Source organism: Bos javanicus, chromosome 2 (assembly GCF_032452875.1).
Source record: "Bos javanicus breed banteng chromosome 2, ARS-OSU_banteng_1.0, whole genome shotgun sequence".
In the NCBI taxonomy this organism is placed as follows: domain Eukaryota; kingdom Metazoa; phylum Chordata; class Mammalia; order Artiodactyla; family Bovidae; genus Bos; species Bos javanicus.
In genome coordinates this window covers 30,820,290-30,846,329 of record NC_083869.1, presented here as the reverse complement: position 1 = coordinate 30,846,329, position 26,040 = coordinate 30,820,290, and the positions used below count along the sequence as shown (strand labels likewise).

Below are 26,040 nucleotides of genomic sequence, written 5' to 3'. Positions count from 1 at the left end.
CTTTTAAATGAATCAGTTCTTCACATCAGGTGGCCAAAGTATTGGAGTTTCGGTGTCAGCATCAGTCCTTCCAATGAATATGCAGGACTGATTTCCTTCAGGATCAACTGGTATGATCTCCTTGCAATCCAAGGAACTCTCATTAATATGTAAATCTTAATTTTTAAAAATTTGCTTATCTCCTTTCTGTCTCAAACCTTTTCCTGCTGCTGTATTTACCATCTCATTTAAGAATAGCCAGTCATGAAAATCAGGAAGCTTCTCACTCATCAGTGTTTCCAGAAAATTACAACCAAATTTGACTGAGTCTTTCTTCATGCTCTTCTCATCCCCTCCTGAGAGCTGCACTGTCATGACCACCACTTCAATTCTGCTGCTTTTCATCTCTCAGCTGGATATGGTGACAGCCTAATTGATGAGTTTTCCTGATTCCATTTGTGTCCCTTCAAATCCACTCTCAACACGGCTCCCCGGAGACTCAATCTAAAACAAATGTCTTCCTTCACCCTCCTACATTTCTTCAGCAGTGTCTCCTACACTGATGCAATCCAAGTTGCTTGTCTCAAGAACCTGCCTTTTGCATTCTTCTTCAGCATCTTCACTGATTGTGCTCAACCTTGGTTCTGCATTTCATCATCCTGAACTCTTATACTCACCCCTTTGGTTCTATAACTTTGTGCCTTGGTATAGATGCTTGTTCTGATTATAGTACTCTTCTGTTCATCCTCTTCTCTTTTTTTATTGCTTTGCTAGCTCCTCTTTATACTGAAAGTCTTAGATCTAGTGATTCCTCAAGCAGAAAAGGTTTTTTTTCTTCAGAGCTTTTTCCATATTCTAGCTCCTCATGTTTACTGTCTATCAGATAATTAACTGCTTTTTTAAAATTATCTTTTTACTGTGTTATCCTCCTCTCAAAACCAGTGAGCTCCAAAGTATAATGAATGTAACCTAGAAATGAGCAACAAGGTCTTTTGAGAAACAAAAATATTACTGTCTCCATTTATATTTGTTCTTCATTTCTAATTTCTATGTTTGTACAATAATACATTGTATTATGTATAAATGCATATATATATATATTCATAAGAGTAGAGTTCATGCAGAAATCTTTTTTCTGCTGGTGGGAATCTATGGTTTGCCATGCTTGAAGACCATTGTTCTGAAGCTTTGCAAGGACAGGGAATATGCCTTCTTATCCATAGCATATGGCAAAATTTTGGGCATAGATACTCTGTTCATCTTAACTGAAAGTAAAATTTTACCAAACTCTTACCCACATTTATGAAGGTAGTTGTGAAGTGATTAAAAATTTAAATTAAGGTGGAAAATTCTTTTTTGTTTACTAAACGACATGTATGAGAGTTAGAGGAAATCTGAGACAGACAAATAGAAAGCAGTAGAGGAAAAAATTATACTTAAGTGATGTTCATCATTGCAAGTGGTTTTATTTATTTATTTTTTTAAATATGGAACGCTTCACTAATTTGCGTGTCATCCTTGCACAGGGGCCATGCTAATCTTCTCTGTATCGTTCCAATTTTAGTATATGTGCTGCCGAAGCGAGCACTGCAAGTGGTTTTAAATCATGAGAAATACAAAGTTTTAACAGATGCATGCTTGTAGTTTCCCAGATACAGTAAAAATGCAACATTGTCTTAGACTAGATCTACAAGAATTTATAAAAGAGAGTATCCCTTTTCAAAGGAAATTAAATTTTAAGGATAGAGTGTTTTGTTGTTCTTGAGTCACTAAGTCGTGTCCAACTCTTTTGTGATCCGCTGGACTATAGCTGCTAGGCTCCTCTGTCCATGGAATTTCCCAGACAAGAATACTGGAGTGAGTTGCTATTTTCTTCTCCAGAGGATCTTCCTTACCCAAGGATCAAACCAGCATCTCCTGTATTGATAGGCAGTTTTTTTTTTTACCACTGAGCCACCAGGGAAGCCCCACTAGACTGTGTTTGTATACTCCAATTCTGTAAGCTCAGACGGTGAAAGTCCTTTAAAAACTCCCTTTTCAAGGAGCCATTCAGTTTATATATGCATTGGAATATCTGTACATTAGTTTTAATACTGATAGAAGGACCAGAAGTCTAAATCTGAGAGAAAAATTCCATTCAAATGTTTGATTACTTTATAGTGAATTACTCTCCTGATTTTAATAAAATCATAGTTCTAGTTATTTGAAACTCCAGACATAGAATGTAAGGAAAATCTAAGGAAAGTCGTCATTATGGTTTGTATAAGAACAAATGGGTACACAAATGAATGAATAAAATTTACAAGCTGTGTTTTGGTTTTGGTTTCAGGATGAATTTAAAGTATATATTTAAATATAATAACAGATGTTAAAAAGGAATTTTTCTCTTCTAATTAGTTTAAAAAAAACTTTATGAATATGATGAATAAAGAGGCCCCTTGGACTTTTTTTTCTTACAAAATATTATAGCTTTATGTTTTCCTGCCCCTTCTTCATTTTAATTAGAGCCTATCCAATTTAGTTGTTGATTTTCTTTTTTTTTTTTTTTTAGGTTTTAAACATCAAGCCAAACATAAGCATCTAAAAATCTGTGTTACTCTTTGACAATTCTGTCCTACTCTAAGACATACATTCCTGAAACAATGATATTTTTATCTCACTCATGATTACCTTTAAGAATCAAAAGAAATGGATCTATGGTTTGCAGTATTTCTCTCCTGGCCTCATATATTAAGAAAAAATAAAAACTAACAGATGGAACTTATTTCAGAACACCTAAAAAAATCCCTTAGTTTCAAAGTTTTTCATTCTCTGAAATGATTTTTAAAACCAGGATAATATGGTACATTTTGAAGATAAACATTTAGGGATTGTCTTCAACATAGGTTTGATTTCCAGTTGTCAACAGTATGTAACTAATTTCTTTTACATCCAGCAGAGATGGTAAATATAAATGGAAAGTGTTGGGGAAATAGATGCAATTTTATCTCTAGGTATTCTACTTTTCAGATTTCTAAAAAATGAAATACAGCTTAAATAACAGTCAAAAACACAAAAGTAGAATTATAATAACAAGAGTATTTCCAAACTCTCCTTTTAATCAGCATCACCCTCCTGTGAGACTGACTGGGAAACTCATTCTGCTTTGAAATTCACTTTTTGATGCATCCTGTAACAATGGGAATCCCTTATTTAGCCACCTCAACTTGACATCCCTATAAGGTTAAAGGGCATAACAAGGTACTAACAGAGGCCAAGCTGCCTCATGCTCACATTGTGTGCTGTACTGAAACTTCCAGAAGTTTATTGATGCAGTGGAACTAGAAAAATGAAAGCAGAACCAATTTTTTCCCTGGCCTTCACCCTTTCCCACAGACGACATGATAACCACCATTATCAAAAGGAAACTAAAATTTTCCTCTTCTGCTTTTTATAAAGCTAGAATAATGGAATTTCTTTTTTCTTCCCAAGGACGTTTCACTAAATCAAATATAAATCTTAGCAGAATATTGCTTATGTTCAGAACAAGTAGTGTTTCCATTTCTTTCCCTCTATTACTGATATATGAATATATTAAAATGAACATATTTAAATTTGAAAGCTTTGCACCTAGTTGATAAAAACTTTTACTTGTATTTACTAATGGGCAAAATATGACTATGTTTTGTATTGTTTTCAATGTATCTGTTATGTATGAAGGAAGAAAATACGGTAAAGATAATGTATGTGGTGAAATGATCTTATCACAGATTGTATTGCTCTCTTTAGTAAAGACCTATGCTTTAAAATTAAAGAATTAAAACAAATATATTCCATTAAGACAAAGGCTGAAAACTGGAAGCCTGAAAACCCAAGATATATTTTTTTGGGTATTATAGTTGGCTTTTTAAAAAATTAATTTGCTGAGTATCCACTGTTCCGATTTCCTTATTCTATGCATAAGACATTAACATGTTTTGTTATCTATGTGGCCCTGAAGTCATCTGGATTTGTAACCCCAGCTTCAAAAAAATTTTTATTGCATGATTTTAAAAACATTAGCAAGTATGTAAAACAGATTCTCTTATTTACTATCAGTAGACATGTCAATTCTTTACAATGTTTTTTGAGGGTACTTTGCCAATATTTACTAACACAATAATTCCTTTGAATCTTCCATCTCACTGAAGTTATTCTGCAGAAACACTCATATAAGAGCATAAAAAGATGTTCACTGATAAACTGATGAAGAGTGAAAAATAGGAAACCTTCCAAATAACTGTCAATAATGGATTAGTAAATTATAGTAAATATATATAATGAAATATTACATAGCTCTTTAATAAAAGAATGAGGTGATTCTAATGCATTTTATTTTTTTTCCTTTTTTTAAAATTTTATTTTATTTTTAAACTTTACATAATTGTATTACTTTTGCCAAATATCAAAATGAATCCGCCACAGGTATACATGTGTTCCCCATCCTGAACCCACCTCCGTCCTCCCTCCCCATACCATCCCTCTGGGTCGTCCCAGTGCTATAGCCCCAAGCATCCAGTATCGTGCATCGAACCTGGACTGGCATCTCATTTCATACATGATATTTCACATGTTTCAATGCCATTCTCCCAAATGCATTTTAATATAGAAATATATTAAGTAAATATTAAGTGAAAAAAGAAAGTGGCAAAATATTTCCATGTTTCTATGAATAATTTTCTCATATTATTAAAATGATAATGCACGAGCATTGTGTTAATGTGTACCAAACTGGTAATGGTAACTGTCTTTTCTGGGGTGGGATTATGATGGATTTCATGTATTTTAAACTCCAGTACTCTTGCCTGGAAAATCCCATGGACGGAGGAGCCTGGTGGGCTGCAGACCATGGGGTTGCTAAGAGTCGGACACGACTGAGCGTCTTCACTTTCACTTTTCACTTTCATGCATTGGAGAAGGAAATGGCAACCCACTCCAGTGTTTTTGCCTGGAGAATCCCAGGGACGGGGAGCCCGGTGGGCTGCTGTCTATGGGGTCGCACAGAGTTGGACACGACTGAAGCGACTTGGCAGTAGCAGCAGCAAACCCATATTCCTATAATATTTAAGTTATTAGAGCAAGCATACACAACTCATAATAAAAAGCTAAACTATAGACATCAAAACACTGAAATTTTCTATAAAAAAATTAGTTAAGAAACCATTTTCATACATTTATATTCAGAGTGTGTGCTCAGTTGCTCAGTCGTGTCTGACTTTTGGGACTCCATGGACTGCAGCCTGCCAGGCTTCTCGGTCAGTGGAATTTTCCAGGGAAGAATACAAGAGCAGGTTGCCATTTCCTGCTCCAGGGGACCTTCCTGACCCAGGGACTGAACTCACATGTGTTGCAGCTCCTGCACTGGCAGGCAGATTCTTTTCACTGAGACACCTGGGAAGCCCGTGTATAAGCCTTAGGTATAATTTAAGAATAGAGATATATTATATGGTCCAGATTATAAACATTCACTGGATTATGTTTACCACATTTTTGTTACTTTTTTTGTTTTCTTATTTAAATGAATAAAATGCATTGTTAGAGATATAGGTTAAAAGTGTTAGACTCTAACATATTCTTAGGAAGAAGAAAAACACTTAAATATTTTACATATTTTTCATAGACTAAAGAAGAAAAACTTAGTTGGAGCTTCATAAATCCTTTTATGTTGTGGACCAGGTCTATTCTCAATGTGTTAGATATTTTTTTGAGTCACATTTTAAAATTCTGTAAAATCCGTTTTGGAAGGAAAATAAAGCATATTCCTCCTGATGTTAAGATGAAAAATTTGTCATCTCAGCCTTAATCATGAACTAGGCAGTGGGTTGTAAAATAAACTTGGCAAAATTTAGATGCCCTCCCTTTATAGACCCATTTGGTCTACAAATGGACAGATGATATACAAGATGACCTTCTTGTCATCAAGGATAGGATCAAGAATGAGGCAAGTTTTCATAAGGGAGAAAGAATTTGTGTGCTAGCCTTGGAAAATTTTATGTCTGACCTGATCACAATGACAGGTTTATGAGAGAGAATTAAAACCTGGCTGGCCTAGAGAGGAACTTGAAAATAGAGAGAGGATCATAGTCTGGAAAATGAGATCATGGCTTGGACTATTGTATCATTATCAATGGCAAACATACTGAGAACTCACTAGATGAAAGGCATTGAATTAAGTGTGGTGAGGCTGATGTTAGAAAGCCCACAGGAGAAGCTGACAGAATGAAGTATGTTTATAAAGTTGATTTAATGGTATATTTAGTCATTCTTGACATCACCAGAATTGATAACATTCGAAAGTTTCTGTTTCCTATGAAACTGTGACTCTTCTCCTCAAAAAAATACACACAAATTTTGCATGTAAAATCAGAAGTTCACTCAGCCATAGGTTCCTGATTCCCCTTTAAAAGGATTTTCTTGGGTTAAACACAAAAGATGGAAAAGATAGTTTAGTTTTCAACTCCAGGTTAAAAATACACATGTGTGCAGCAGTAGTACGCTCCCAAAATTCACTTTAATTAAATATGGCAACACAACCTTTCTGCACATTTGTCAGTTTAAGGTGTCAAATATTCTGGTAGCTTTCTGAACAGTAACCAGAACAAAAACCAAAACAGTAGTTTTATTGTTGTTACTGCTTTTTAACATCAGTCCAAGACATGCAGACTCAAAGTTTTATAATGTAGATTTATTTGACCTCAAATTACTCTTGGTTATCTCTTTATTATTGATCATGATTAAACAGATTTCTTCAAAGTGAATCTAGGAATTCTTTTTACTTATTCCTTAAGAATCAATTGACTAAGTTTTCTGCAATGTCTCCATAAATTTCAGCTGAACATGATTTCACTTTATTCCCCCATTAATAACATGTCAATATCTAATGACCACATGAAAACTATACTTAATTGTTAAAATATTGGTAATGTCAGAAGTGAAATATATAATAACTGTCTTTAAAACTATTATTCTGCATATTTACTGACCACACCTTTACAAGTTTCCCCTAGAATTTCTAGAGTGTTTGATGTTAAACATGTGTCAGACCCTTCAATTCAACACAGTCAATGGAAATGTGTATAAGATTGTGCTCTGCCTGTAATATGGGAGACACAAGAGATGCGGATTTGAACTCTGGATCAGGAAGATCCCTGAAGAAGGAAACTACAACCCACTCCAGTATTCTTACCTAAAAACATCCCATGGACAGAGGAGCCTGGCAGACTATGGTCCAAAGGGTCACAAAGAGTCTAACGTGACTGAACGACTATGCACTCTAACGTGACTGAACGGCTAAGCACTCTGCCACAGAGACATTGGCTTAGACACATTCTGATAGAATCTACTCATTCTCCCAAATGTGATACTTAATCATGATCCACTACATGTAATTCTTTCTCATTTGTCAGTCATGGGACACATTTAATGTTGTGTCACAGGAGAACAAGATTTTAAATTGTGTTTTCAATTAAGTAGATGAATAAATAATATGCATTAATAATAGTCAATATGTATTAAGATCTGTGAAAAGACTGTGTGTTGTGGTGGCTATAGCCATTGTTTTCATATTGTATTGGATGCATGGTAGTCTCCAAACTGAAACTGAAAATGTGATCTATAAAACAAACAATCAAGCAGGAAATTCTACCTTTCCTTTCCTCTATGTCAGTGGATTCTCCACAAGAACAAAACCCAGCAGTCCTGATTTCTATTTTTCACATCCCTTTATTGTCTCTGCTGCCCAGAAAGTGAAAGTGAAAGTCACTCAGTTGTGTCTGACTCTTTGTGACCCTATGGACTATACAGTCCATGGAATTCTCCAGGCCAGAATACTGGAGTGGGAAGCCTTTCCCTTCTCCAGGGATCTTCCCAACCCAGAGATTGAATTCAGGTATCCCGCATTGAGGGCAGATTCTTTACCAGCTGAACCACAGAATAGAAGATGAAACAATGTCTTCAAATGTCAGGAGAGAAGGATAGTGGATAGCAAACAGCAAACTCTACTGTTACTGACACATTCGGTGCCATCCTGTTTTTTTCATGTTTATGGCAAAGGAACAGACAAGGGGGAAGGAGGCAACTTACTGAATGCCAGTGGATTTACAGATCCTGACTTTGTGAATGCTGAGCTTTCAGGATTTGTTTCCACATGGTAAAGATACTCAGAGCCCGAACAACAAGGGGACCCAAAAGCCCTTTACACCAGAAACCTAACCTTAAATTTTCTGAATAACAGTATCACTAAATACTAGACATAATGAATGATATTTATATGCAATTTCATATCACTGTTATATAAGGGGTAGCTGAGCTTTTGCAATCAATATCTCTTGTCAGTATTATAAGTGTACATGGGAGAAAAAATTATCATTAATTTTATACTCATTTGTTATGAATTATTAGCAGTTTTCAGAATGTAACGCCACCTCTCAAAGAGCTCATAATTTTTTTCATTTTTCATTTATGGTACTGCAAAGAAATATTATGTTACTCACTCTAAACTTCCTTTTCTGTGTCCTCTTAATGTTTCCTTACTTCTTTCTCTTGCTTTTCCTTTTCTCCATCCTCCCCTTTCTGTTTTCTTCTCTTCTTATTCATCTTAGAGTTTCCTTCCCTCACCTTAATTAAATTTATGACCTAGAACTGCTGTTTGCCTTCCATTTTTTTTTCTGATTTGTTCAATTCAGGAAACATGTATTATCTACCGTGTGCACAGGCACTGAGAATCCTAAGTGAAGAAGAAATAGCTTCTGTCTTAAGGAACTGTGGAGTTTACACCTTTGGCTTCTGAGGAGAGTAAGGAAAACAAAGCCAGAATGTTTATGCATAAAGGAGGAGGACAAATCCAGTTTTTATCTTTAGCATTATTAGCAAGAACCAGCTCTGCTCCTGCAGGATTCCTCAGCAGTTCAGTAGTGACTACAAGCCTTTAAAGGGGCGAAATCTTTCATTCTACACTATAGGAATGTCTATAAATACAAATACCCCTGAGAGAAATCTAGTTAATTAAGCTCTCCCTATTTGAGATTCCTGTGGTGCATTGGTTAATTTCTTTCATTATTGTTATTTTTATTATTATATACTATCCTGCCTCTAACTATGCTGTTTCCCCCAAAACAGTAGGAGAAAAGTGGGACAAGCCATTTTAAGGCTTGAGATTCTAGTTTCCTGCAGCACCTTCATCCCTCTCCCTAGTAATCTTGCTTCTTTGAAGATTGCCTTACCTGTCTCTGCTGCTGCTAAGTCACTTCAGTCGTGTCCGACTCTGTGCGACCCCATAGACGGCAGGGATTCTCCAGGCAAGAACACTGGAGTGGGTTGCCATTTCCTTCTCCAATGCATGAAAGTAGGTAGCTCTGTGTTCTACACCACTTACCCACTGCCTGCACTTCCATTCCATCTCTTCCTCCATAACTCGGGATGACGGAAATGTGTCTGGTCTTCCAGTGTTTTCATATGGTCTTAAAGGGCCCTTTCGTGGAATTGTTTTTGAAATGAGTCATTGACATTTTCAGTGACATCCTTCTTAGTATTTTGCCTTGACATTTCTCCCATTTTTTCATCGTCTCCAGGAATACAAATAGTCTCTTGCTTCAGTTGATTTGTTCCCCTACCTTTCATTAAAGAATAATGAAATGGCTTCTCTTTCATCGGATCTTGACATATTTTCTGGAATGTGACAATAACATTTGTGAATACTATTTTAGGGACATACACCTAATTTTTGAAGGATTGAGCATCTGTTGCCATTGCTAGGTATCTGCCCTAGCCAATTCTCAAATAGCAAAAATTGTTATGTATAAATTTCTATCACTTCTTACTTCAAAATAACCCAAACTATATTTCAATTTTTCCCACATTTGGTGAAGAAATATTTTTAATGACAGATTTTTGGAAAGTATGAACTATCACGGGACATCAGGTTGGGAAGGTGAAGTGATGTTTAAGCAACCAAGACAGGCTTAAACTTTGAATCTTGCCCTTTATCTTTAAAATTCACACACTCTGTGCATACAACTCCATGGTGTATTTATGTTTATTATAATGCAATAGGGTGTTTTGACTACTTGCTGCATTTCCTCTAGGTTTCTTCAGTAAAATCGACAGATCAGTATGCACTGTTTTATTCTGTGGTTTCATGTTAGGTCTCTCATGTCTCCCTGACAGAGAAACAGGAATAGACAATAATTTGTTTTTTCCTTCACCCCGCCCAACTAGGACACTGAATTTTTATGGTTAATCAATTTGGTTTTCTTCCTTATCATGTACATTTCTAATTTTCCACTCACTCCTATGTGACATTTCACCTTACATGATATAAAAGCCTCACCAATTTGTCCAATATTTGGTTATTTTCCCCAAATTTATGTGTATTTTTTAATATTTTTACATAGATCCTTTTAGGTGTCTGAAGACTCCAAGAAGACAAAAGTTTTGTTTCTTAGTCTAACTTATAGTGTGACTTGTACAGCAAATGTATAACAAGATATTTAATTACTGCATTTTAATGATAATTTTATAATTTCTTTTTCCATAGCTTTCTTTGTATAACTTTTTTTCTTGAATGAATGTGGATTTATATTTTCAATCCAAGTGATTACCTGTTGGAGATATGGTTAACAATAAGAAAGAAATCAGAAATAACAGTAATGATTATTGATATAGAAATGGCATAAATTTTAAAAATTAATTTAATACATGCTTGGGATTTTTTGTTTGTTTTCACGTGAGACGGATTCTTGGTTAAGGGTGTCTGTTAATGACTATTCTGCAGTAAATTGTAAGGCGATTTCTTGACTTAAAGCTAGAAGTACTTGGAATCAGAATAAATCCCTAGGTGATGCCTAATCCTTAAACTGGAGAGATCTCCAGAGTTGCTGGTAATTTGCCAATAAACCCAAAGGATGAAATGCCAGAAGTAATTGACCTGTAGTCCATCCCCAATAAAACAACATGAAATTACAATACTCTCCAACCCAAACCTCTAACCTGTTACTATTCCTGGAGAGCAGACTGCATTGTCTCACTGAGGCAAGGTGTTGGCAGGCAACCAGTTCTCTCTCTCTTTTTGCTCTAAAATGCATTGAATAGGCTGTTGAACTTGTTTATATTATTTGCTTCAGTGGCTTGCCTTGGCAAATTATTCCCTGTCTTTATTGTTAAATTCAGTGTACTGGTGGTGTTTTAATTTTAGGTGGTAGCCCAATGTTTAACATTTCCACTAGTGTAAGCAATATTGGATATATTAATATTTTTTCTGAGAAAGGAGCTTATAAAATGTATCTCATCCTCTATTTGGAATTCTTTTACTCAGTACCTGGAAAGTCTTTAATTTTTGCTTTTAAAATTTTGTTAATTCTATGGAAAACTTAATTAATACCTGTGAACTTGTCCTTTGCTCTACAGCTAGGCAAGGCATTCTCAGTCTGTATCTCCTTCCAGTGCTTAACTGTGAAGTCAGCTTCTCCTCATCATTCTCTGCTCACTAAGCCCTGGAGACACATGTGGACTTTCTCCTTCTATTCCACAAGACATCTCATTGATCTTTCCAGTTTTATTGCACCTGTTCTTTTTTTTCCACAGGAATCCCTGCTAGCTTGTCCCTACAGGATTCTGGCTGAATTCTGAAGTACCTACTTAGTCTAAATCTCTAAAGCCTGAACTCTGGATTCTGGTAAATTAGAGAGAGAACTTAGCTGCCTAGCCTGCCTGCCTGGAAAGGACAATCCATTTCTGTGGCTGATAGTGTGGTAGTCATTCTGTATTTATCTTTAACACAGTTGCTGGATAATTTGTATAATTTATGCATCTAGAAATAACATCACAGGAACATTTTGCATATATTTTTAAAAATCCAATATTTCTATGTGGCAAGATTTTCTGTGAAAAGCATGCCTTTCCAAAGAAAATGCTGCATTATAACACTTTGTATTGCTCTGATGTCTTGAATTTGGAGTCTGTATTCTATATTCCATCAATCAATCTTTTTTACTTGATCTTTTTAACTGATCTATCTGAAGGATCAGTTAATGTTCATTGTTCAAATTTTGACTCAATCCCTTTCTAGAACTTCACTACCTGATTACCTGCAAGGTAATCACATCCTCTCTACCAAATGGATATTTTAGACAGTGACAAAGGTTATCAGTTCTTTTACTTATTGTGTAACCTACCTGTTGGAGATTAGAGATGTTCGTAAAGGAAAAGTCCTTTTGCCTTATTCTCAACGTGATGACTTTTCACATCGCTTCTAGAATGCAGGCTCTCAGTGACTCATGAGCACTACTAGAGGTTGTCCTATAGGACACTGACTATCCTAAGGCCCCTCTCCTCTGTGTTTAACTACTTTAAAATGACTTGAAATTGGAAGTTTGACTACCAGATAATGGACGGCACCTCCTATCAAAGTGTTCTGAACATTTTATAGTACAAATTCTTCTCCACACACATCTAGAGCATTACGGGGTACCCAGCCCAGGGGACACACTCCATGGGAGAGGAAGGTGAATTAGATCATCTATGCCTATAAAAGCAATTGAATCTAGGTGCAATGCCCACTGAACACTAATGGTATCCCTGAAGATCTCATACCCTCAGCAACTCTTACTCTAAGTGGCACACAACCCAAGCAATTGTCTCCATTCCTTCCACTGTGCACTTGATGAGGTCACAACTCCCCAGTTACCCCAGGTTTAGGGGACTTAACTCATACTGGCCAGCATAATGAGGAAGAGAGTCAATTATTTCCTTCTACAGATTTTATATTTCTAAAAACATTTATATAGTGTCCTGAAAGCAAGGTCACATAGGGAGATGGCAGAATTGGCTTCTTACCAATGAGGAACCTGAGACGGTGTGTGGTCTATGGTCTAGTGATTTGTCCAAAATCTTGGCCAAGTCTAGAACTTGGAAATCTGTTCACCACTCCGATGTCCTTGCTGGTAGTTTCCAAACATAGCTATTGCAGCCATCGAGCCGTGATTAGAATTTTCAGAGGTATTTTCCAAATTGCCTATTCCTTCCTATACCTTTTTATAATTTCATCCCAGCACTCATGACACTCTACTCCTTCCTCTTGAAAACTAGTTTGCCGAATGCGGAGTATCCCCGATGGGACTGTTCTGGGAAAGTGAATTGTGTGGAGAAAGTAAAAGTGTTGACTACCAAACCTTTTAAAATTAGATAAAGCTTTCTGGGGGAAAAATAAAAGGCCCATACACACAAATATTTGTATATACTTTCCTAGGACTCGTAAATCTCTTAAAACTCACTATTATCATTTGGTGTTGATCCTGTCAATATTAGCGAATGTATGTATACGTAAATATGTAAGATATATGTTGTGAAATATATATAGTGAAATGCATGTAAGTATCTACATGTTTACTTAAACAAAAGATTCAAGCATTTCATCGTGTGTGTGTGTGTGTGTGTGTGTACACTAAGTCGTTTCAGTTGCGTCCGACTCTTTGCAATCTAATAGGACATAGTCCACTAGGCTCCTCTGTCCATGGGATTCTCTAGGCAAGAATACTAGAGTGGGTTGCCATTTCCTTCTCCAGGGTATCTTCCCAACCCAGGGACTGAACCTACAACTCTTACATTTCCTGCATTTGGCACGTGGGTTTTTTACCACTGGTGCCACCTGGGAAGCCCTCAAGCATTTCATTATGTAATATTAACTTTCTGATGGTTCAGAGGGTGAAGAATCTGCCTGCAGTGCAGGAGACCTGGGTTCGATCCCTGGGTCAGGAAGATACCCTGGAGCAGTGTATGGTAACCCACTCCAGCATTCTTCCCTGGGAAATCCTGTGGACAGAGGAGACTGGCGGGCTACAATCCATGCGGTCGTAAAGAGTCAGACACCACTGAGTGACTTTCACTTCACTTCAGTTGTCAATATATTATGAATCTCTTTTCATATCAGCAGATATACATGGCCTCACAATTTTAATGACTGAATAATATTATACTATGGTTATATCAAATTATATGGTAAATTCTCTTTTCTAAACAATGAGATTGCTTATATTTTCCCGTTATTCATAGTGATCCTTAGAGTTAAATGCTTAAATACATTTATGATAGTTCTTCTTTCTGCAGAAATTCTTGGAAATGAATTTTTTAAGACTTTGGATTGGAAATGACAACTCAGTGGACATTTATCTTGCATATTGTAATTTCAACTGATCATAGTATTCTCTCTTAGTAGTAAAGTTTATGTTGGTATAGATACGATTATTTAGGAATATTCATAATCTTCAAGATTTCTGGGGACAAGTCTTAATGGGAGTATCCAGAAGTAAATCTGAATAATATTCTCTGAATTTATTAAGAATCTGTGCTTTTGTAAGCAGCAGTAGATTCTCATACTCCTCTGAAACAAATCAAGCAATCAGTTAGCTCTTACTAGTAGTTGAAATATGTTATATGGCTGTATCCTCTCCTGAACATGCTGAGGACAGTTATCTGGCTTCCTGGATTGGCTGAAACATCAACTGACTCATGTTTAATTTGAGGTTTGGGGATTTCCTACATTTACTAGACCAGGTTGTTTCAATCATCTTCCCTAACTATCCCCAACATCTCCCTGGACTACAGAGCTATAGCTGCCCTTGTCTCTAAGGTCTTCCTGGATTCTTATATTTGTTATTCTTTCTACTGTTGGAATTTTTATCTAATTGGTCTGCCTTTTTAAAAATAGAAGAAAATATCTGTAGCAAAAAGCTTGCAACTTAAAAGTACATTTAGTAGTAAAGATAGAAATATAAATTAGTTGAAATTATTTAAGTAAGCTCCTGTGAATATTTAAATTCTATTTTAATCAGAATTTGAAACTGGATATGTAACTATTACCACATCTCCATTATCATTTAGTTATAGCTTTAAAAGGTCAGATATGTTATTTTCTATCTATTTTTAAAAAGCTGATTTACTAAAGGGAGAAGGGAAGATTTCTCAGTCATCAAACTCAATTATTTTCTTCTTATTCAGGATTGTGTTGATATTCTAATGAGTGCAGAAGTTAATTAAAATAGTAAGACTTAACTTATTTTGAAGCTGCAATAAAATAAATGGTTTTAAATAATTCATTCAATAAGTATTGATTAAGTTTCTATTTTATGTGCAAGACATTATTTTAGGGCCTTGAACACATCAACAAAGAAAAGAGATAAGGATAACTTACTTATAAGGATTTACTTCGTAGAAAGAGAAGATAGACAATGAGCAATTAATGTAACATTATGTTCTGTGTATATGTTATATATGTGTATCCTATATGCTCTTTATATAGAATACTATAGATTCTGCATATGTAAACTATCCAGATTATCATATAGTAGGTTAAAAAGAGATGAAGGAAAAAGAAAAATAAAACTAGGAAAGTGAGATCTGAAGAACAGAGTGGGGATGGGGGCAGTTTGTAGTATTAAATAAGGTAGACACTTTACTGAGAGAAGGAAAGAACTGAAGGACGTGGAGAAGTGGAGGGGGTAGTCAAGGGCTATCAGGGGCAATTGGCCAGGATGGAGGCCTTCAGCAGGGAGTGGCTCCACTTCAAAGACATCAGTGAGGCCATGGATGGCTAGGATAATTAAGAAGAATGACTAAGAAAAAGAGTTGGACAGAGCAATAACAGTGGAAATGTAAGAAGTGGTCTAATTTTGGATGTGCTGTAGGTATTTCCAATGGGACCTATTGACAGGTTGTGAAGTGCTGGAAAAGAGAGAGGACAGACACAACAGAGCAACTGGGATCAAAATACGATGAGTAGAGATGGGGAGGGCCACATAGGACAGGACTGAGTGGGGGAATCAGAAGTTCAGGTGAAAACAATAAGTTTAAAATATCCATTATACATCCCAGTGAGATAGTGAGGATGCAGCCAGGTAGTGGGGCGTGGAGTTAGGACCAAATATACAGCTTCAACAGGGAAGTGATGGCTTCCCGGTGGCACTAGTGGTAAAGAACCCGCTTGCCAATGCCGTTAGACGTAAGAGACAGGGGTTCGATTCCTGGGCTGGGAAAATACCCTGGAGGAGGGCACAGAAACCCACTCCAGTATTCTTGCCTAGAGAATCCCATGGACAGAGGAGCTTGGTGGGCTACAGTCACACAGGGTTGGGGTCACACAGAGTTGGATTCATCCTAGCAACTTAGCACTCAGCACTCAGTGATGATATGTAAAATCATGAAAGCGAGCATGAGCTCACAAAGGCAGTCAATGTAAACAGAGAAAGGATCCAAAAATACAGACCTGAACGTCTCCAATTTAACTGAGAGGTTGGGGAGAGAGGACTACCAGCAAAGGAGACTGGGAAGGACCAAAAAGTGAAGTAGGAGAAAAGACAAAGGATGTGCCATCATGGGTCACAAGAATGTGCATCAAAGAGAAGGAAGTGATGGGTTGTGTCAGTTGCTTCTGATGGGCCAAGGAAAGGCAGATCGAGAATTGCCCATTGCATTTAACAACGTGGAGACCACTGATGACCTTAATAGCTGCTTTTGTGGGCCAGTGGAATTAAAGCCCCATTTACGTGGATTTAAGAGAGACTGAGTGGAGAAGATTTAATGTATGTGTACCTAATTATTTCAGTGCATTTTGCCACAAAGGGGAGTAAAGAAGGAGGGGGCAGTAACTGGATAGAAAATGGTGTTGGGAAAAGATTGTCATTTTCTTAACTGGAAGAGACAACAGCCTGTTCACGTGAGAAGGATCCAGTAGACAGTAAAAAATTAATAACATAGGAAAAGGAAAGAATTGCTGACACAATGTCCTTGAATAAGCAGGATTTGATAGGGTCTAGTGCATAAGGAAAGTTAGCATGTTGGGAAAATTCTAATATACTGCTTTGGCACTGTATGACAGTGTCATTATAAATAGTACAAAGAGTCCAAGATTCAGAGCGGAGATGGGGGGCGTGTGGATAGGTATCTGGGCTTATTGTCACTTAGTTCTAAGTATTAATTTTTAACCAGGGACCATGAGGATAGTAACCATATCTATCTTATTTATTCTATATTGTGCCTAGGACCTAGGATGAGTTCTGGCACATTAAAGAGGTGCTTAATAAATATTTTCTAATTCACTGATTATATGAAGGAGACTGGATTATATGAAGGAGACTGGAATGAGTGAATTTAATTCAGATGACCATTCATCTACTACTGTGGGCAAGAATCCCTTAGAACAAATGGAGTAGCCATCATAGTCAACAAAAAAGTCTGAAATACAGAACTTGCATGCAATCTCAAAAATGACAGAATGATCTCTGTTCGTTTCCAAGGCAAACCATTCAATATCACAGTAATCCAAGCCTATACCCTGACCAGTAATGCTGAAGAAGCTGAAGTTGAATGGTTCTATGAAGACCTAAAAGACCTTCTAGAACTAACACCCAAAATAGATGTCCTTTTCATTATAGGGGCCTGGAATGCAAAAGTAGGAAGTCAAGAAATACCTGGAGTAACAGCAAATTTGGCCTTGGAGTACAGAATGAAGCAGGGCAAAGGCCAATAGAGTTTTGCCAAGAGAATGCACTGGTCATAACAAACACCCTCTTCCAACAACACAAGAGAAGACTCTACACATGGACATCACCAGATGGTCAACACCAAAATCAGAATGATTATATTCTTTGCAGTCAAAGATGGAGAAGTTCTATACAGTCAGAAAAAAAAAAAAAAACACCGGGAGCTGACTGCAGCACAGACCATGAACTCCATATTGCCAAATTCAGACTGAAATTAAAGAAAGTGGGGAAAACCACTAGACCATTCAGGTATGACCTAAATCAAATCCTTAGGATTATACAGTGGAAGTGAAAAACAGATTCAAGAGATTACATCTGATAGACAGAGTGCCTAATGAACTATGAACAGAGGCTCATGACATTGTACAGGGGGCAGTGATCAAGACCATCCCCAAGGAAAACACATGCAAAAAGGCAAAATGGTTGTCTGAGAAGGCCTTACAAATAGCTGTGAATAGAAGAGAAACGAAAGGCAAAAGAGAAAAGAAAAGATATACCAATTTGAATAGAGAGTTCCAAAGAATAGCAAGGAGAGATAAGAAAGCCTTCCTCAGTGATCGATGCAAGGAAATAGAGGAAAACAATAGAATGGTAAAGTCTAAAGATCTCTTCAAGAAAATTACAGATACCAAGGGAACATTTCATGCATGTCAGAAATGGTACGGACCTAACAGAAGCAGAAGATATTAAGAAAAGGTGGCAAGAATACACAGAAAAGCTGTACAAAAAGATCTTCATGACCCAGATAATAACGATCGTGTGATCACCAACCTAGAGCTGGACATCCCGGAATGCAAAGTCAAGTGGGCCTTAGGAAGCATCACTATGAACAAAGCTAGTGGAGGTGAAAGAATTCCAGTTGAGCTATTTCAAGTCCTGAAAGATGATGCTGTGAAAGTGCTACACTCAACATGCCAGCAAATTTGGAAAACTCAGCAGTGACCACAGGACTGGAAAAGGTCAGTTTTCATTCCAATCCCTAAGAAAGGCAATGCCAAAGAATGCTCGGACTACCACACAATTGCACTCATCTCACATGCTAGTAAAGTAATGCTCAAAATTCTCTAAGCCTTCAACAGTACATGAACCATGAACTTCCAGATGTTCAAGCTGGATTTAGAAAAGGCAGAAGAACCAGAGATCAAATTGTCAACATCCATTGGATCATCAAAAAAACAGGAGAGTTCCAGAAAAACATCTACTCTGCTTTATTGACTAAGCCAAAGCCTTTGACTGTGTGGATCACAATAAACTGTGGAAAATTCTGAAATAAATGGGAATACCAGACCACCTACCTGCCTCTTGAGAAATCTGTATGCAGGTTAGGAAGCAACAGTTAGAACTGGACATGGAACAACAGACTGGTTCCAAATAGGGAAAGGAGTACGTCAAGTCTGTATACCTGCTTATACCTCTGTCACCGGGCTTATTTAACTTATATGCAGAATACATTATGAGATATGCCGGGCTGGATAAATCACAACCTGGAGTCAAGTCTGTCAGGAGAAATATCAATAACCTCAGATATGCAGACGACACCACCCTTATGGCAGAAAGTGTAGAAGAACTAAAGAGCCTCTTGATGAAAGTGAAAGAGGAGAGTGAAGTTGGCTTAAAGCTCAACATTCAGAAAACTAAGATCATGGCATCTGATCTCATCACTTCATGGCAAATGAATGGAGAAACACTGGAAACAGTGACAGACTTTATTTGGGGGGGCTCCAAAATCACTGCAGATGGTGACTGCAGCAATGAAATTAAAAGACACTTACTCCTTGGAAGAAAAGTTATGCTGTCTAAAAGTTAGACAGCATTTTAAAAAGCAGAGACATTACTTTGCCAACAAGGGTCCATCTAGTCAAAGCTATGGTTTTTCCATAGAGTTGGACTATAAAGAAAGCTGAGTGCCAAAGAATTTATGCTTTTGAACTCTGGTGTTTTAGAAGACTCTTGAGTGTCCCTTGGACTGCAAGGAGATCCAACCAGTCCATCCTTAAGGAATCAGTCCTGAATATTCATTGGAATGACTGATGTTGAAGCTGAAACTCCAATACTTTGGCCACCTGATGTGAAGAACTGACTCATTTGAAAAGACCCTGATGTTGGGAAAGATTGAAGGCAGGAAGAGAAGGGGATGACAGAGGATGAGATGGTTGGATGGCATCACCGACTCAATGGACATGAGTTTGAGTAAGCTCTGGGAGTTGATGATGGACAGGGAGGCCTGGCATGCTGCAGTCCATGGACTTGCAAAGAGTCGGACACGATTGAGTGACTGAACTGACTGATGAAGGAGACATTTTATTTTCTGTATTTATTACACTTAGTGTAATTTACCCTTACTACTTTTTTCCCCAGTTTTATTGAGAGACCGTTGACATATAGCACTGTATACTTTTAAGGTGTATACCTTTATTACATTCTAAATTAAAGAAGTGAATATTATTAATAATACTCACTCAAGAAATAAATGGATCCAGGAACCTATAATTGGTGATTTCAAATGAAATCCAGTATTTGAAAAATAGTCTATCTTGGGTGATTTGCTAAATACTATGTAATTCTCAACTGTTGACTGGGAAAAAAAAAAAAAGCACAACATGAAAGTTGTGAGTTAAGATTTATTTGAGGGCAAAATAAGGACTATAGCTCAGGGGACATCTCAGCTCTGAGAGTCTGCACCAGAGAGGAAGGGTGAAGGTCAGTGTTACACATGGCGGGGATGTGAAGGGGCGTACGTGCAGTCAGGCATCCATTTTGGCAGAGGCTTGCTGCTAGTCACGTGGTGCAGATGTCTCCGTTAATGATTTTAGTGCTTTTCTAGATATGAGGAAATGCAAGAATCTGGGCTCATAAAATCTTCTCCTGAAAATATCTGACTATATGAAGGCCTGTTCTGCCAATCTTCCTCAGAGCACAAAGTGCCTCCTTCCTGATCTCCACCCCAAACTCCTATCAGAGTATATTGGAGGTCAGCAGTTGCAGTGGCTAGTGACTTCATCCTTGTGGAGGCAGACGGTGAGTGCCTTCACAAGGCACTGATTTTTAGATAGCAAAACCAAAATAAAAATAATATATATTGGATGCCAATAATGTGGTAGAGTTTTATACTATGTAGTAAGATATTACAAATACTCCCATTTTAGAGATGAGGAACCTGAAGCTGAGATATGTTAAGTATCTTCCCTGATATCACAAGGTGAAGTGAAAGACATGGGCTCAATCTGGGTCTGTCTGACTTCCTGCTCTTTCTACTACATAAGTTTGTCCTTTGCAGTGATGGTGCTCTGCATAAAAATATTGCTCCAAAAGATAATGCAACATTTTATTTGAATCAGATTCATCCTAAAGCGTTTTTTCACCCCATAAATTCAAAATTGTTTTCTAGCAGTTTTATCTTGTATTAAAATGTATTTTTTTCTTCATAAACTTTATTTTTTTTAATTTATTTTAATTGGAGGCTAATTACAATATTGTGGTAGTTTTTGCCATCACTTCAGTTCAGTTCAGTCACCCAGTTGTGTCCAACTCTTTGCGACCCCCATGAACCGCAGCACGCCAGGCCTCCCTGTCCATCACCAACTCCCAGAGTTTACCAAAACTCATGTCCATTGAACCAGGAATGCCATCTAACCATATCATCCTGTGTTGTCCCCCTTTGTCATTCAAAGACGTTTGAAATTCTTTTCAATTTTTCACTGTTACAAATAGTGCTACAGAAAGCACCTGTGTATTTCCAGAGAATATGCTCCTAGATGTAGAATTGCTGGTCAAAAGAGTTGGACATTCAAAAATTCTGACAGTGCCAAATTACTGAACAACAGCAACAAAAAACTGTCTCTGGAATGAAGTAGGCGAAAGCCTGCTATCACATCCCTCCCTTTGCCAACATAGAATATCATCAGTCTTGAAATCTGCCAATCTAGTGTGTGTGCTTTATTGGTATCTCTGGGTTTTAATTTGCATTTCCCTGATTATTAGAGAGGTTGAGGATCTTTTCATATGTATATTGACAGTCAGTGTTTCTTTTTTCTATTAAGTACCTGCATAGAATTCAAAATACTCCCAGTTTCTCAGTGATTTTTGCTTTTAGATCTGACTGAAATAGTCCAAAGGGTAGTCAAACTTTACCCAGGAAATAAGAGTACATGTGCAGATAATTATTTTCAAAATAAAAAGCATATTTCTTTTTGTGTATTTTTTTACTATAAAAGTAAGTCATGATAATGATAAGAAAAATAAAATCCAGGTGTGCAGGAAACTATTAAAAAAAAAAAAACTACTAAGAATACACAAGAAAAATGTTAAAATCTCTTAACAATAACAATCCAGAGGTACCACTATCAACATTTAGGTGGATATGTATACTTTATATTATTTTGTAGCATGCCAGTTTACAAAATTAATAAAAGATATTAGTGCATACTGTTTTTAAACTGCAAGTATTTTAAATTGTAATTTATTTTTATTATGAAAATAATGCACACTCATGGTAAAGCACACAAACAGCTAGAAAAGTATGATATGGAACTCAAAACTTCATGCTCAGCCCTGCTGCTGCACAAGCTAATTTTTTGGTTTGCTAAATCATTTCCTCAACAATTGCCTTATTATTTTGGTATTCAGACCCACGGAGTGTGTGTGTGTTAGTCTCTCAGTCGTGTCCAACTCTTTGTGACCTCATGGACTATAGCCCTCCAAGCTCATCTGTCCATGGGATTTTCCAGGCAAGAACACTGGAGTGGGTTGCCATTTCCTTCTCCAAGGGATCTTCCCAACCAAGGAATCGAACCCAGGTCTCCTGCACTGCAGGCAGATTCTTTCCTCTCTGAGCCACCAGCGAAGCCAATTCAGATCCACGGAGAAAGACTACTTAGGCAATAATGAAGTGGAAATTCCTTCAAAGTATGCACTGGGAATAATTAATCACAGAACTTTGCTTTTCCTGAAGTATCACAAATAAAACACAGCCTTTGGTTATGAAGACATGATTAGAGTCCCATTTCTGCTATTTATTAATAGTCTGACATTAAGAACTACCTCTCTCCTTCTCAGATGTAAACTGGGATTAGTAACATAGACCTCTCCATCCAAGATATGCTGAGGATTAAATGACATTACTGCCTGACACATGGCAAACTGCCCAATAAATATGCTTGAATTTGAATTATCCAAACTATTCCATATAACTATATCTACCTTATAACTAGATTTACATAGGAAATAATGTTATTTTCACATGCTATAATTTAAATATATATATATTTAGTTATAAATATATAACCAAAAGTCTTTGTGTCTTATCACAAAGACAGCAAACAAGACTTTAATATTGTGACATAAAACATAAGAGCTTCATATTAAGTCTTAACATTTATTATTTTCAAGAAAAAGGCATCTAAATTGTTTGGAGATGGTTATATATCCTAAAAATTGAGAAGTGTAAACATGAGCAAGCACATAAAAACTACCAATAGCATTGTTTTTTTAAGTGACATTAAAGTATCATATTTAATCATGGTATCTCAATATTTCTGTGAAGAATCCATCATGGACAAGATACTCTTTAAATAGAAGATTTAGACAGAATTATGTCAAAAATTAATATAATACATATTCATGGTATTTTTCAAAACTACTCCTTTAGGAATTTCTATTCCAGTGTAAATAAAGAGAGAATTCACTTTTAAAAATATTTTCCCATTACTTACTTTCCCATCCTTTCAACTTTTTTGGTAATTGTTTTACTGAGGTTTTATATATATATATATATTTATATATATTTTTTTTTACTGAGGAGATACACACACACAAACACTGAATATACATAGACTAGTAAAGAGTTTTATGACTTACTTAAGGAAAACTACTTTTGAATTCTTGAATTCTCTGAATCTGGCTATTTAATCTGCTCTTAGTTATATTGAGATTGCCTGAAGGAATAATTTTGAGCTGGTGTTTCATATTGTGAAGATGATTCTATTTATAATCTGAGCTAATAGAAACTGCATTTTTATGAAGTCTTCATCTCAGAGTCCTATTAAATCTGGAAAGTACCAGAAATACTTCTCAATTTTTCAATGTAAAAATACATAGCTTTTCCAAGGTTCACAACTATAAACTACAGATTTGTTTGGAAGAGTTGAAAGTTAGGTTAATAAATGTACATTTAAACTTAAGGGACCAGTTTGAAAGTTTACACTTATAGTCAATTAATCCAAGTTAATAGCAACTGTCTGCTTATGAAACTAAGCTGCTACAGAGCTTGGCCTCTGGCATAGAAAGCTCTGGGGTTTCCTATGCTAGAGAGTCAGTTTTTTTGCTTTGCTTAAGAAATACCCGCTAGTTACTCAACTGTAATTTAAGTTTAAATATGATAGCTCTCAATTACATGTAATATTATTGTTCTCAGTGAACTGTTATATTTTCCTTCCATGTTATTCTATTTAAATCTTCACAAAATTGCTGAAAGATACATCTCCTCACCAGCACTCAAACTAGGAAGAATTGAAGGGATGGGAAATGTGACAGAATCCAGCATGACAAGATAGAGACCATATTTTTTCTACCTATTAAAATCCCCTACAAGGCCACACAGCTCTAGAGTGCAATAAAGATTCATTGTTATGGCTGCCTAAAGAAGCTTTCAGTTTTTCTGAAGTCCATATGCTGTAGGTGATGTGTCCTTCCACATTTATATTGACATCTAGAGATAATCATCAAAATGACCTTGGAAATGTACAGAGGAAAATAAATCATTAGTCCAGCCCAAAGGTTTTCCTGCAGTCTGTTGTTCATCACTAAAGAATCATAACATTTTAGAGTGGGAAGTATACCATGTTTTTAAGCAATTTAATTGTCACTGTATGCGTAGGACCTTGAATATTCTAAGAGCTGGCTAAATAACCCTAGCTTTAGGAAGGAATTAAAGATGTGGTAAAATGATAAACGATCTTCCCAGGCCATGGTGATGATTATTAGTGATTTGAGGGCAAAAAAAGACATTAATAAAACATCAACAAAATTTTCAAATATCACTGGTTGTGCATGAACAAAATGGAAAAGAAAAAAGAATTGGATGCCTGAAAGAAGGAAAAATGTGATTTTGATGTTGCAGAATATTATTGCAAGTAAGGCCTTATTTTAGAGAGAATTCAATACATCAGTAAGTCTGTGGATGAATTATAGTGTGATCCTGTGGGAAAAAGAAAAATCAAGGGGAACAGAGTGGACAATTTATTTTGAATAGAGTAGGAATGGTATTAACAGCTCAATTAAGTGCCAATGGTTTAGAATTCACTGAGAGTCATTGTCTTCCTGGGACAAATAAATTCTAGCTGTTCTAACTTGCTTTATGTTACACATAAATGTGAACTAAAATGTGCTTACATCTTTCCTGTTGACAACAGAGGAAGCCAGAAAAGGCTTCATCTGCTGAGGAGAAATGAAGATTCACCCATTATTGTTTTCTAGAACACTGTCAGGGCACAAATCCTTTTAAGTTTCTATATTTAGGCTAATAGAGATAACATTTTCACTGCAAAAATCTGGCCCAGCTCTTCGGAATCTTCCCCATTCCTTGCTGTCCTAGTTTCTCTGTCTCCAGCTCACATTCACTAGCTGTGTCTTAAGAGGCCACCATCATTCCATAGGGGGTTAAGGTTTTCTCATCAGTCATTCTGCCTGGATTCAGGCCTCTGACAAGAACAATTATTTGATGAAACAGTCATGATCAGCTTTTCCTCAGAGTTTCTCTGCATTTTTAATTTTATCATATAATCTCACTTTCTCCACCTCACATCCCAAAGACTTTTTTTTTAACCTCTGAAGTTGCTCTTTTAGATCCACTTTCTCTTACCCTTTTTCTATGATCTGCTTCCAGAACTACACAGCTTTCACAGTCCCCTCCTGTGCTCTCATTCTTTGATTCCAAATCTGCCTGAGCTTTCAATGCAATTCCAAGGTCATTCTCTTACGGAGTGTTGAAGCTCTTGTTTCACACTGGCTAGATCAGGCTAATATCCCTAGTCATTTCATCTCCACTAGAACCCTAGGATAGACACACTGTTATGAGTTCTCTCCACCCCAGTGTGACTCTACAAAAAGATGTTGAAACAGACATTTTAGAAGTTCCCATTAAGAGAAAATGAAGTATCCTTCACAACTTATTTCCAGAGTGCTTATCTATTTTCCCCACAATCTTTTAGTCTCCCCCAACACCCAAGTGAATAGTGGGACTCCCACTGTTTGTCTCTCTACCACTCATCTTTCTCTTTCTCTGTTGTCCCTGAGTGCTAAATTGCAAATAGAGATAGAGAAATTATACATTAAAAACACTCATGTGTATCCAGCAATGGCAGAAATCAGTTTCAAAAGCCCCTGCAGATCTGGATAATGATGATTTCTTTCTAATTCTGGTTGTTCGTTGCTAAAATAGAAAGCTGGGAGCAGAACAAAATTGCATTACCAGAGGAATCTAAATGGTAGCATTTCATAACAAAGTAAAAATAAT

The 26,040-nt window shown here is 36.6% G+C and overlaps 1 protein-coding gene and 1 non-coding gene across 2 annotated transcripts in view; one reads left to right on the top strand and one right to left on the bottom strand.

Moving 5' to 3' along the window:
* CSRNP3 (cysteine and serine rich nuclear protein 3) overlaps positions 1-26,040 on the top strand; it is a 201,593-nt gene that overhangs the window by 47,445 nt on the left and 128,108 nt on the right. The gene's annotated exons all lie outside the window — the stretch shown is intronic.
* Positions 1,461-1,567, bottom strand: LOC133236420 (U6 spliceosomal RNA). Its single transcript, XR_009732884.1, has one exon. It is a non-coding gene; the product is annotated as a U6 spliceosomal RNA (small nuclear RNA).